Raw genomic sequence first — 12,649 nt, 5'->3', positions numbered from 1 at the left:
CTGAATCGGGCACCACTACTCTGCGCTTTTAAAGCAGCTGAGTGGAGAAAATGGACTGCCTGCCTCAGAAACAGCTCCAAATGCACTGGAATGGAAAATCTTCGGACTGCCAGCCGGCCAGAGACAGACTACACCCTCTGACCCCACGGATTCTCTACCATGTGGCTGGGGGCAGGAAAGGCAGCCTCTGCCTTGAAACCTGAGTGGGTTTCTGTCCAGACGCACTCAGCATGCACTAAAATCCTGTGAGTGTGTTCACCAGCCAGCAAACTCCACAGGAGGGACCCTGGGTACTTCTAGAAGGTGGCAAACAGCAGGCTGGCTTCACAGATCCACCAGTTTCTCTGTGAAGCTGCAGTCCAGCTCTGCAGGACTGCATCCTTTTCTCCAACTGCGGCCCACCGAGAAACAAAGCTTAAGTGAACTTTACGTGAAAAATAAGAACCAGAAGCAGAGCAACAGCAAAAGACTTGCTCGGACTGCTTGCAGAAATTGAAACTGATCTACCACTAGGGGGAGTACAGCATGTGTTCTGAAAAGATTTAGGGCTCCTTTTATTAAGGTGATTTACCATTTTTAGCTCACGCAGATTAACGCGCGCTACACGGCTAGAACTAACGCCAGCTCAATGCTGGTGTTAGCGTCTAGCGCACGTGGCATTGTAGTGCGCGTTAAAGCCCTAACACAGCTTAGTAAAAGGAGCCCTTAGATTTCTGCAATACCCGGACTGCGGGTTGGGATTGAACACCTAGAGTATGGAATCTGGAAGGGACATAACAGAATATGTTCTCTCCTCATGTACCTTCTCTCCCTCCCCTCCAGCATACAGCACCTTTCCTTCCCTCCCCTTCAATTCCAGCAGCATCTTTCCCTTCTCCTCCCCTTCTGCCAGGTCCAGCAGCATTTTTCTCTTCTCCTCCCCTTCTGCCAGGTCCAGCAGCACCTCTTCTCCCTTCCCTTTCCCTCCCCCTTGTCCAGCAGTACCACTCTTCTCCCTAGCGGCAGCTCACTGTGTGCTTTTAACTTCCCCACACAGCTAAAGCTAGTGTTAGTTTAGCCGTGATTCCATCAGGCAGCCTCGGGGCCTTTGCTAGGTCGGCCCGCCTCTGATGATGCAACTTCCTTTTTCGTCAGAGGCGAGCTGTTCTAACAAAGGCCCGAGGCTGCCTGATGGAATTGCCAACTAAACTAACGCTTGCGGCAGTAGTGTGGGGAAGTTAAAAGTACAAAGTGAGCTTCTGATGCTGGTCCCGGGGGGGGGGGGGGGGGGAGGAGAGGAGGAGGAAGGAAGGCGATACGCAACAGCAGAAGGAAGTTGGGAGACATACAGCGCCAGCACCATATGGGGTATGTGGAATATGTGTACCGTGTGTTGAGAACCTCTGCACTATGGCGTTTTAACAGTATTTCTTGAAGGTACTGAAGGCTCTTTACAGAGCCCCCTAGCAGTGATGTGGGTAAATGGCATAATCTCCAAATCATCCAGACTAGATAGAGCAGGTACCAAATAAGATTACCCTGCATCTCCCTTACTTTACATGTTATACTAGAGCCCTTGTTAGTAAGACTGAAGTCCTGCAAGGCGGTCCATACTAGGAACAGAGTAGTTTAAATCCTGGTCTTTGCAAGCATTAATGACACTAACAAAACTCTTAAGAACATAAGAATTGCCATACTGGGACAGACTAAAAGGTCCAATAAGCCCAGTGTATCCTGTTTCCAACAATGGCAAACCCAGGTCACAAGTAACAGATTTTATGCTGTTTATCCTAGGAATAAAGGAGTGGATTTCCGCAAGCCATCTCGATAATAGTCTAATGGATTTCTTTTTTAGGCCATTATCCAAACCTTTTTTAAACCCTGCTATGTTGATTTCACCACATTCTCTGGCAACGAACTCCAAAGTTTAATTACATGTTGAGTAAAGAAATATTTTCTCTGGTTTGTTTTAAATCTACTACTTAGTAGCTTTATCGTAAACCCCTAGTCCTAGTATTTTTGGAAAGAGTAAACAAGCAATTCATAGTTACCCTTTCCATTCCATTCAGATCATAGAAGAGTTTCAGGAATCTTGATTAATTTCAGGGTTAAAACTAATCTGTTACAGTCAGAGACTTTACTGTCTCACCCAACTCTTAAAAAATTGAGATAGGATTTTTCCCTTGACTTGGGTTACAGGACCTATTAAATACCTGGGAGTTCAGACTGCCTATTCAAATTACATAACTCGCTAACATCAGTTGCAATCCTTAATGCTAAAGGTTTAAGGGTGTTCCACAAAAATCTGGTAAGCCCAATTTAGGAATGAACTGAAATTTTCTTACTGATGTATTCTTTCTTAGGACTGCTCATTGTCTACTTTTGCTGAAATCAAGTCCTCAATTTAGCCATTGCAAAATGTTATTGCATCTTTGACTTTGTGCAAAATCCTATTACGTCCACAAGAAATAGTTCCTCCTATTACGTCCACAAGAAATAGTTCCCCCACAAGAAAAGAAATAAAAAGGAAAATTTCCTAATAATCAATTTGCACATACAATATTTTTGTATCTGCTAACAACTGCTATAATTAAAGAGCTAATTCAGGTCAATTTAATTTGAGTGAGAATTCTGTGTAGTAGAATGTGTTTTGACCCATGCTTTATTAAGCATGTGTGTGCTAGCCCAGTGTTCTTCAACTGCCGGTCCACAGAAATTTCCTGCTGGTCCACAGGGCAGGCACGTGCATTGGGCCCAAGATAGTGTTCTTCAACTGCTGGTCTGCGATGCGATCAATGCGGTGTTATCTTCTGGCCTGCTCCCTCTTCCTCACTGCTGCAGTACACAAAGCTGCGGGTAGCAGCTCCTACATGTGTCCTGCGCCTGAACTGGAAGCCTTCATTCTGACATCGCAATGTCAGAGGGAAGGCTTCTAGATGAGGTGTGGGATGCACAAGGAGCCGCTGCCCGCGGCTTTGTGCACTGCAGCAGTGAGGAAGAGGGAACTGGCCAGAATATAACACTGGGGGGCGGCATAAAACAGTCAGGTGGGAGCAGGCTAGAAAGTAAAGCACCTAACTGAAGCACAGCATGGAGGGAGGGAGACAACAAAGGTAGGGGGGAATGATTTTATTTTTGAATTTAGCGATTCAATTGTGTCAATTTTGAGAATTTACATCTGCTGTTTGTATTTTGCACTGTTCAGGAAGAAATACATTTGTGTTCTGGTAGGAATGAATGTTGAGAAGCATACAGTGTGCTTTGTGTAGTTTAATTTTGTGGTTAACAACTATGTGTTGTTAATAAGATTATATTGTGTATATATATGAAAAATTAATGGAAAAAAATGGTGTTACAATTAGTACTATTATGGGGACGGGGTCTGGGGCGGAGATTGGGTGGGGTCTGGCCCATGACTTAGCCTATGTTTTGGATTTTGGTCCCTTAATGCGATTGAGTTTGTAATAGACCTTGCCAAAGTGGAGAAGCTATGTCTGTGGAATATAGAAGCAAACACGCCAGTAAGCAGAACAGTGTCTGAGGGGGAAGATTAAAGATTTAAAGTGATTTTGTAGAATAGGAGATTTGGTTGGTTTTGTTGTAATAAACTCCATAATTACTTTCAAATTTAAGTCTACAAAGCAGGACTATGGCAAAGGTTATGCTATATACCAGTGTGCCGGTCCACAAAATAATTCTTTTATTTCCGCCGGCACATAGGTGTAAAAAGGTTGAAAAACACTGTGCTAGCTTAGCCAATCATTCAGCCATCCAGAATCTGTATCTGTGAGGAAAGGCGAAAAAATTAAGTATCAAATCATGTCGACTCTGAAATGAAAATGGGAAACCAAGGAACAGCAGCTGGCTGTTTAATGTGAGTATACTTAACAGATTCTTGCACACCACAAAAGTAGTGGATGACAACTTGTTTGTGCAATGAACATGCCAAGAAAACAAAAATGTTAACACTTTTATACAGTGTTAAAGAACAATAAATGTTAGCTTTTTATTAGCACAACTATTGTATTATTAATCTGACACTATTTAGACAAAAATATGTTAAAAAGCTTAACAGACATTACAGTATTTATTATTCTGAATAACTTTGTTACATGAACCAAAAAGAAACAGGAAAGTCATACCCCATGCAGTAGATACACAAGCAGAAAAAAGTGAGGACAAGAGGATAGTCCTTCCTTAGGAACACACAAACCTTATTGGAGAATCACTCAACACGGCCAGTGTTTCGACACATAAATAATGTGTCTTCTTCAGGAGTCTATAAATTAAAATATAATATATCAATTTCTTTAAAAAAAAAAATCCATATATCATTAACATATATAGATATGTAAAAATCTCAAATATAAAACATACCATTAATATAATCCTATACTCATATTATACATACAAAAACTAATTTTTAAAGCTATTATCTATCTGAAACTGTGTGTGCCATACCAGAAACCATGAAGAGGCTAATATGTAATGTAAAAGCCATATTTCTAGCCAAGTACAAAAAATGCATACAAATGCTTTGGTCTAAATTCTAAAGCTTTCAATGTAGACAGCTTAAAAGTAAACTGGAATGGTGATAACAGGGAGATCCTACCGTTATGAATCCTCTCAAAGGCATGAGAATGATAAAAGTAGGCAGTAATCCATAAACTAAAGAAAGAGGAACAATATAAGTTCCACTACAAAAGATGATAAAAATAGAAAAATGCCAAACCCAGATAAGAATGAATCATGGACTTGCCTGAGCAATTCACCAGAGCAGCAGCATGCAAAAACCACTTCCAAATATTCAAGTGAAAGAAACAGAATCCTCAAACATTTAGTCCTAATAAACACACCTGTGCAAATCAAACAGAGGCTTAGAAAACATGTAAGTCAGGCAGAGAGATTCAACCCCAGGCTTGGAACACTAAGAACCAGAGAGAGGCTTGGTGAGCAGAGAAATGCAAAGAAAGGCTTGGAAAGCCTAAACTGAGGCTTGGAGAGCACATAGTTCAGACAGTGAAATTCAAAGAGGTCTGAAACTCCTATTATGAGATCTATTGTGAAAAAAGCTTAGAGAGCATGTAATACAACCAGGGAGAAACAAAAACCCTAAAATTAAATAACCCTAAAATTAACCCCCTCTTCTACAAAACTGCGCTAGCTGTTTCTAGCGCAGAGAGCCACGCTGAATGGCCAGTGCTGCTCCTGACGCTCATAGGAACTCAATGAGTGTCGGGAGCAGTGCGGGCCATTCAGCACGGCTCTCTGCGCTAGAAACTGTTTCCGCAGTTTCGTAGAAGAGGGGGATAAATAAACCAAAAACAAATTTCAACAAAAAGCATGTATGCTAAAAATGCACAGTTAAATATATACTATATACATTTCATTAACAGAGATAATGACCAAATTTCATAAATAAAACAGAATAAAATGTTGTGCTAAAATACAATCATAAACAAAGACAAAATGTATTAAGTCTCAATAAAAAAAAGATGAAAAACAAGAATATAAGCTGAAATATGCTAATATGAGACACCTGGCCTTAAAAGGAAGGAGCTCCAATCTACCTCCAAATTGAGGCCATCTCATAAATTACTCTTTGTTCTTCTTGTGAAAGAATAAGATCCATGTCTCCTTCTCTCTTCCTTCATTTAATGACCTTAAAAGGTTTAAGTTCTCCAGTTTGGTACCCCACTTCCATTTGGTTATTATATTCTCTACTAGTCTTTAAGCCCGTTACATTAACGGGTGCTAGAATAGATGTGTCTGTCTGTCTGTGTTTCTTTATCTCTCTCTCCTTGGCCGCTGTCTGTATCCTTCTGTCTCCCCCTCCCCCCGAGCAAAGCTGTCTGCTCCCAGCACCCACCTCCCCCCCAAATGTCTCTCCATGGCCCTCTTCTGTCTTCTCCCCCAGAGCAAAGCTGTCTGTCCCCAGCACACCTCCCTCCAAAGCAGCCCCCTTTCCCTATCTCTCCATGGCCCCTTCTGTCTCCCCCCAGCACACCCCTCCCCCCAAAGCAGCCCCCTATCCCTCTCCCTGTCTCTCCATGGCTCCTTCTGTCTTCCCCCCAGAGCAAAGCTGTTTGCCCCAAGCACACCCTCCCCCCAAAGCAGCCCCCTTTCCTTCTCCCGCTGACTCTCTCTCTGTCCCCCTTTCTCTGTCTGTTTTTCTGTCCCTCTCCCTGCCCCTGTGTCTTTCTTTCTGTCTCCCTCCCTCCCGCTGTCTATCATTTTTCCCCATTTCCCTGTGCAGCAGCATTTCCATCCCACTTCCCTATGCAGCAGCAACAGCATTTCCCTCCTATCCCCCCTTTCCTGTGTAGAAGCAGTAGCAGCATTTTCCCCCACTCCCCCTTTCCCTTCTCTTCCCTGCTCCGTTCGGCCCCTCCCCCTTCTTTTAATGCCGTTGTCGATCCGGCCTGCTCCTGACCCTCCCACCGCCGACAAACCTCAGGGCTCCAGCTGCGTAGGCAGCACTTTAAACACACTGCTTCGCGGCCTTCTACTGGCGATTTCCTCTACCACGTCTGTCTCCGATTATGTCATCAGAGACGCGGCAGAGGAAATCGGCAGAGAAGCGTGCGAAGCAGCGTGTTTATAGTACTGCCTACGCTGCTGGAGCCGGGAGGCGACGGAAAGGGCAGGGGGTGCTAGCGACCGGCAGCCGCCGCTCTGCAGGTGGAGAGCAGGGAAGGGCGCGCATGTGAATTTGTATTGCCTCGCGTGAGGCCAGACCGTAAGCCGCGCATGCGCATTTCCTATGGGTTGCTTCAGTTCACGGAAAACGGACGCACACAAAGGAAGTGCGCATGCGCGGCTTACCGTTTTATTATATTAGATTGATGATGAAATATATATATTTTAACTTTACATTTTTAGCATAAATGCTTGATTTATTGAAATTTGTTTTTGTATTTTAATAATGTTAGGGTTTTTGTTTCTCCCTGGTTGTATTACATGCTCTCCAAGCTTATTTCACAAAAGATCTCATACTAGGAGTTTCAAGCCTCTATCCAACTTTCACTGTCTGAACTATGTGCTCTCCAAGCCTCTTTTTTGGCTTTCTAAGCATCTTTGCATTTCATGACTCTCCAAGCCTGGTGTTGAATCTCTCTGCCTGACTTACATGCTTTCCAAGCCTCTGTTTGATTTGCACAGGTGTCTTTATTAGGACTAAATGTTTAAGGGTTGTTTCTTTCACTTGAACATTTGGAAGTGGTTTCCCGCATCCTACTGCTCTGGTGAATCGCTCAGGCAAGTCCATGATTCATTCTTCTTATCTGGGTTTGGCATTTTGCTATTTTTATCATCTTTGTAGTGGAACTTATATTGTTCCTTTTTCTTTAGTTTGTGGATTACTGCCTACTGTTTATTTTCATGCCTTTGAGAGGATTCATAACTGTAGGATCTCCCTGTTTTATCACCATTCTTGCTCTACCTTTTCTAGTTTACTTTTAAGCTGTCTACATTGAAAGCTTTCTGAAAAATGCTTGCTTTAGACCAGTGTCTCTCAAACTCTCTCGAGCCAGGGCACACTAAAGGTAGTGGCCATGGCTTGAGGCACCCAGAAATGCGCAGATGTCTCCCTAGGCCCACCCAAGCTCTGCCCCAGATCCCATCCCCTTTACTAATTGTAATGCAATTTTTTCCATTCATTTTTCATATACACAGCAGATATAAATTCTCAAAACTGACACAATTCAATCACTATATTGAAAATAAAATCATTTTACTTACCAGCAATCCTTTGCAGGCTACTGTAATTAGCTTTAAAAGGTGAGACGGGAGGCCAGGAGGGAAGCCGGAGGATGCTAGAGAGAAGGGGGGAAACATGCAGACCTTCGACAAATCAGGCAGCACTGGCGAGGTACTGCGTAGGGAAGTCAGCTGGCAGACACCTGTCTTCCTCCTCAGTGTGCTGCGGCACACTTGGAATCTCAGGAGGCACACGGTTTGAGATACACTGCTTTAGACCAAAGCATTTGTATGCATTTTTTGTCCTTGGCTAGAAATATGGCTTTTACATTACATGTTAGCCTTTTAATGGTTTCAGTTATGGCACACAGTGTTTCAGATAGATATTAGCTTTATAAATTTGTTGTTTTATTTTGTTTTTATCTGAGTATGGGATTATATTAATGGTATGTTTTATATTTAAGAGATTTTTACATATCTATGTTGATATTATATGACTTTTTTTAAGAAATTGATGTATTATATTTTAAATTTATAGACTCCAGAAGAAGACATGTTATTTATGGGTCGAAACACTAGCCATGTCGAGCTGAGCTGAGCTGTAATCCGTCTTATATGATTCTCCAATAAAGTTTGTGTGTTCCTAAGGAAGGACCATCCTCTCATCCTCACTTTTTTCTACTTCTGCATAACTTTGTTACGTCATTAAAACAAACAATAATATAACTATGATTTATAGCCGTCACAGGAAAAATATCCAAATACAAGAACTGCTTCTATCAAAAATTTGAATTTTAAGACTTATCAGGTTTTTGTGCAATGTATCTCACTTCCTCTGACCTTGATAGGGTAAATGTCCTTATATAAAAGGATTGTGATCCTTAAGTGTTTTTTTATTAGTGCTGCCTGATTCAGGGGGAAAATTTTGATTTGATTTAGCCTACTGAATTGATTTTTCCATTCGATTCACTTTTCCCGCTCAATAAGGCGTTTGTTTGTTTTTTCAAACGACCTGGCGGGTTTATTTTGTAGCCTCTCCACCAACTCTAGCACTCTTTGCACTCTCCATCCCCATGCCAGCACTGTAGTGTAAACAAAATACTGTAAACAAAAAAGACTTTTCCTCTCTCTGGGCTAGATTCCCAAAAATTTTAATTAAAAACCAACAGGTCGCTGTTGCAGCCGCGATTAAAAAATAAAAAAGAGAGAGAGAGTTATAACGCTTATGCAAATGAGGTTGGCGGAGAATACTGAAGGTTCGCTAAATTTGCACGTGCTGATCGCTGGTGATAGCGACGGGCACATGTGCAGAATAAATGCAAAAAAAAAAACAAAAAAAACCCCAACCCAAATTGAACTGCCAAAGTCAAGCAACCCTCCACCTGACAGCGGGAGAAATGCCCACTCTCTTCCATTGCCAAGCAACACCCCCTCAGCAGTGGGAGAGATACCCACTCTCTCCCGCCCGACACCCCCCTGCCACGGCAGCGGGAGAGATGCCCATTCCCTCCCGCCGCCAAGCAACATAACCCCCCCCGGCAGAAGAGATACCCCCTCCCTCTCACTGCCATGCAACCCCCTCACACCCCCTCCATGCCTCCAACCTCCCACCCCCTCCCCTTAATTATGATGGCTGGCAAGAGGGATGCCTACTCCCTACAGCCAGCAGGATTTCCTCTTCAAAATAGCGGGCCTTCCCCTCCTCCAGTGCATCCTGGGATGCACAGGGGAAGGGCCTGAGGCTCTGATTGGCCCAGGTTAAGGCCCCTTATATGGGAGGGGCCTTAGGCATCTGGTAGAATGTTATTATTTTAATTTGTGGGGTGGGGTGGTCTGAGCTGTCAAACCTTACTTTCCTGTCAATGTCTGAGCCAGTCAGTGCTCAGACACTGATCAGAAAGTAAGGCAACGACAACTCAGACCTGTAGGCGAATTTTGGCCACAAATGTAGCACAACAAGGTTAGAGAATCACTTGGTGATTATAGAGAATCACTCAGAGTGATCGTTTTAATATTAATGACCTTGTTGTACTACATTTGCATAGCAGTATCAGAGACTGCTAGAAAACTTGGAAAAAACCTCGGTAAGACATTTTGATAATTCACTGCTAAAATACATGCACGCTAAACCGGCAGGAACTGGTTTAGCAAGCATTTTAAAGGCAGATTTTAGCTTTGAGAATCTGCCCCTTTGTTAGGTCCTACCTCTCACTACCTCTCACTGTCTACCACCACCTCTCACTGTCTAACACCAGCTCTGGCAGGATGCACACATTTCAAATCTGACATACTGTAATCACAAAATAGAAAATAAAATAAAAATTATTTTTTCTACCTTTTGTTTTCTGGTCATTTTATTGTTCAAATTATGTTGGTCCCAGGCTCTGGTTTCTGTTCGTCTTCTGTTAACTCGCTCGTCAGGGTCTCCTGCCCATTTGACATTTTCTTCTTTCTCTGTGCTCACCATCCATCTTCCATTTCTGTACCATCCCTTCCACTGCCATATCCAACATTTCTGTTTCTTTCCACTGTCTACCATTTCTCTCTCTTCCTGCCTTGTGCCCTGGGATCAAAATCTCTCTATTCACCTCAATGCAGCATCTCTTCCTTCCTCCCCTCCATTATTATGCACACCATTTCTTCCTGCCCTCCACCCTATTTTCAACATTTCTCCCCCTCTTCTTCATGCATGTTTCCCTAACCTCCACCATATACAGGATATTACCCTCTCGCCTCTTTCTACCTCTGTTGCATCTCTCCCTTCCTCTCCTCCATCCCATCTCCACCAATTCTCTCTCTTCTATCCCCCCACCCCCTGTGCAGCAGCTTTAAATCCCTCCCTCCCATCCCCCTGCTTTACATGATAGAAACTTTCAAGATCATGAAGGGCATAGAGAAGGTAGACAAGGATAGATTCTTCAGATTACGGGGAACCACAAGTACGAGAGGGCACTCGGGAAAACTGGAAGGGGACAGGTTTAGAACCAATGCCAAGAGGTTTTTCTTCACTCAGAGGGTTGTGGACACATGGAACGCGCTCCCGGAGGAGGCGATCGGGCAGAGTACACTACGGGGATTCAAAGAGGGATTGGATAGATTCCTGAAAGATAGGGGGATTGAGGGGTACAGAGAGAGATAGATAGGGTATAGAAAGAGTATAGATAGAAAAATAAGGGGGCTATAGGGCTAAATCAAGAAAACCTGACAGGTCATGGACCTGATGGGCCGCCGCGGGTGCGGACTGCTGGGCGCGATGGACCTCTGGTCTGACCCAGGAGAGGCAACTTCTTATGTTCTCCTAGTCTCCTGTGCAGCACCTCCCAACTGAACCCCCCCCCCCCTACAGGCCTCCTAAAAGTAGCAGCAGCGGTGGCCAGCTTTGTAAAGGCAACGCAGTGAATAGGCTGTGGAAAAACTGGAGTGCTTTTCAGAGCTCACTCTCAACAGAAGCTTAGAGCACACCATTGAATGTGTGACCTCAAATGTGAAGGGAGAGGCTGGCAACAGATTGTACCCTGGAAATTAAGTTTTGGAGAGGCGAGGTGGCAAGGCTTAATTCCTAAACGGGAAAGGTGCCACATTACACAAACTGTGAGCATTCATATGTGTGGACAAAAGTAAACTTATTTTTAAAACCCCCAGTATGAATAAGACAGGAAAGTGGTGAATGTTATGCCGATCTTCAAGAAAGGTTTGAGGGGAGATCCAGGAAACTACAGACCAGCGAGTCTTTCTTTGGTACCAGGAAAAATGGTAGAGGCATTGATAAAGGACCGCATCATCGATCACCTTGACAGACACAAACTGATGAGGACCAGCCAGCACGGCTTCAGCAAAGGAAGATCTTGCGTGACAAACTTACTGCACTTCTTCGAGAGAGTAAATAGGCAGATAGACAAGGGTGACCCAGTCGACATTGTATATCTAGATTTTCAGAAGGCATTAGACAAGGTCCCGCATGAACATCCACTTCAAAAAACTGTGAGCCATGGAATCGAGGGCGATATACTCATGTGGATTAAAAACTGGTTGGTGGATAGGAAACAGAGATTGGGGATGAATGGACAATACTCTGACTGGAAAAGCATCAACGAGTGGAGTGCCGCCCGTGTTCTAATTCTCCCTCTCGGCGAGAGGGAGAATTAGAAGGCCTTGAGCATGCGCAGATGCATTCTCAAGGCCGGCAGAGGCACGAAGATCTTCTAGTGGCACCAGCACGTCCTGTGGGCTGCGTGCCGGTGCCAGACAGGGGGGTAAGTTCAAGTTGTTCAAGTTCAAGTTGTTCGGGCGGGGGGGGGTCCCGGTTCTAGTGGGGGGGCCTTTGCGAGCGGGGTGGAGTGATGCCGGTTATCGGGGGGTGTTTGCAAATCGAGTCAACACTTGGTTTGCGAGACAAGTTTTGCGAGAAAGTTTTGCTCGTCTTGCAAAACTCTCGCAAACCGAGGTTTGACTGTAATTAGATATTTGCCCTCTTTCAAATGGTATAGAGGTTTAAAAAAGGGAAAGGCGTTAATGAAGTCATTATGTTCAATCTAGCCATTTATTTCTGCATGAATTTAAACAACTAAAAAAAAAAAGATAAATATAACTCGTCCAGTCATACAAGAATGGTTCCACAGCAGGAGTGCCCACAATTTTTGGGCTTGCGAGCTACTTTTAAATGACCAAGTCAAAATGATCTACCAACAATAAAATTTTAAAAAACACAAAGCACACTGTACGCAGAGAAAATATTAATTGCTATTTATATTCCCGGATTTTCAAAAAGGTCAAGGCAGATAACCTTATGTAATGTCACCTCAGGAACAACTATACAAAATAGACAAATATACCCCCTCCCTTTTTACTAAACCACAATAGCGATTTTTAGCACACGGAGATGCGCTGAATGCCCTGCACTGCTCTCGATGCTCATAGGCTCCCTGCGCTAAAAACCGCTATTGCGGTTTAATAAAAGGGGGCCATAGTGCAA

The 12,649-nt window shown here is 43.6% G+C and overlaps 1 protein-coding gene across 2 annotated transcripts in view; it reads right to left on the bottom strand.

Annotated features, from left to right (window-relative positions):
- ELOC (elongin C) overlaps positions 1 to 12,649 on the bottom strand; it is a 46,598-nt gene that overhangs the window by 28,531 nt on the left and 5,418 nt on the right. The window contains exon 2 of one of the 2 annotated variants that reach the window (XM_033933318.1): positions 4,193 to 4,258. The exons of the other annotated variant lie outside the window; for it this stretch is intronic. The gene's annotated coding sequence lies outside the window, so the exon portion shown is untranslated. The remainder of the gene's footprint in view (positions 1 to 4,192; positions 4,259 to 12,649) is intronic. 2 annotated transcript variants of the gene reach the window in all.

This window comes from Geotrypetes seraphini, chromosome 2 (genome assembly GCF_902459505.1).
Source record: "Geotrypetes seraphini chromosome 2, aGeoSer1.1, whole genome shotgun sequence".
NCBI classification, from domain to species: domain Eukaryota; kingdom Metazoa; phylum Chordata; class Amphibia; order Gymnophiona; family Dermophiidae; genus Geotrypetes; species Geotrypetes seraphini.
Note: the sequence above shows the minus strand (reverse complement) of the source record. Positions and strands in the feature narration are given on the sequence as shown.